The sequence below is a fragment of the Rhagoletis pomonella genome, unplaced genomic scaffold (assembly GCF_013731165.1).
Source record: "Rhagoletis pomonella isolate Grant_MI unplaced genomic scaffold, Rhpom_1.0 Rhpom_scaffold_00003, whole genome shotgun sequence".
Lineage (NCBI taxonomy): Eukaryota > Metazoa > Arthropoda > Insecta > Diptera > Tephritidae > Rhagoletis > Rhagoletis pomonella.
Window position 1 is genome coordinate 16,382,897 of NW_023458557.1, and position 1,108 is coordinate 16,384,004.

Below are 1,108 nucleotides of genomic sequence, written 5' to 3' on the forward strand. Positions count from 1 at the left end.
GGAAGAAGTCTAGTCAATTGTGGAAGGACGCACGCTTGTGTATCAATACACATTTTTCGGCGAAACTAATCTCAAGGAACATATATGGCTGGAATTTTGAATTAATTTTCCACCCATTCCGGAAATTTCATATTGAGCCTTTCGGTGGGGAGTCTTAGGCGATTTTGTTCTTTCGAGGTGATGAAAGTTTTTTGAGAACCTTGGTCGATGAGAGCTCGAACCTTATGCGGTACTCCGAGATGCTCTATTAAGACGAGAGCTGTTGGAAGTAGAGTTTTTCCTTCGTTTACTATGTGCATGGATTGCACCTGTGGACTGTATGTATAGGCGGGTGACTGAGAATTGCTAGCCGCGTTTGTGGGTGTTTGTGATCTATTTTAGTTTCCTTGATCTGTCGGATTTCATATTTCCTTCGGGTTTAGAGGTTTCCTGGATCGCCTTAGTGTTTGGCGATTGAATGCTTGCGAGCCGGGTTTGATCATTGTGAGTGGTCACATGGAGTAACGAATGATGGTTTATCTGGCAAACTGCGCACGTATTTTGACTTGAGCAGTCACTTCTTAAGTGGGAGAATGAGAACCAGTTTTCATACATCTGATTTTCTCGGACCACCTTATACCTATCACACACAGACAACTTTTTAAATTTGCATCGCACATAGGACAGGGGTTCGTCGTGGTGCTTTCAACATAAATGTTTTGAGTTCTGTTGTGACTTCGATTCTGAACAAACCCGGGCTTGATTTGTTTCTCGCCTTAAGGCCGCTCTACTACCTCATATCGTTTTGTAAGAAATTTATTCATTTGTTCCCAGGTTGGGAGATCTTTGCGAGAACTTAGGGATTGTTCCCACAAAGATAACGTTTCTTGGGGTAGCTTCGACTAGCATGTGTATACTAGGATTGGGTCCCAGTTCTCTGTCGGGACGTCTTGAGCATTTAAGACAGACAGAGAATTGTTGATGGAATTTTGAAGTACAGTGCACTCGCGAAAACACGAACACACGATAACTCGAACATTCGGAAACTTGAACTTTTTTTTTTCTCCATTGACTACTTTAAAACTCGAACAAAATGTACCTACTCTAAAACTCGAACAATTATTTTCTT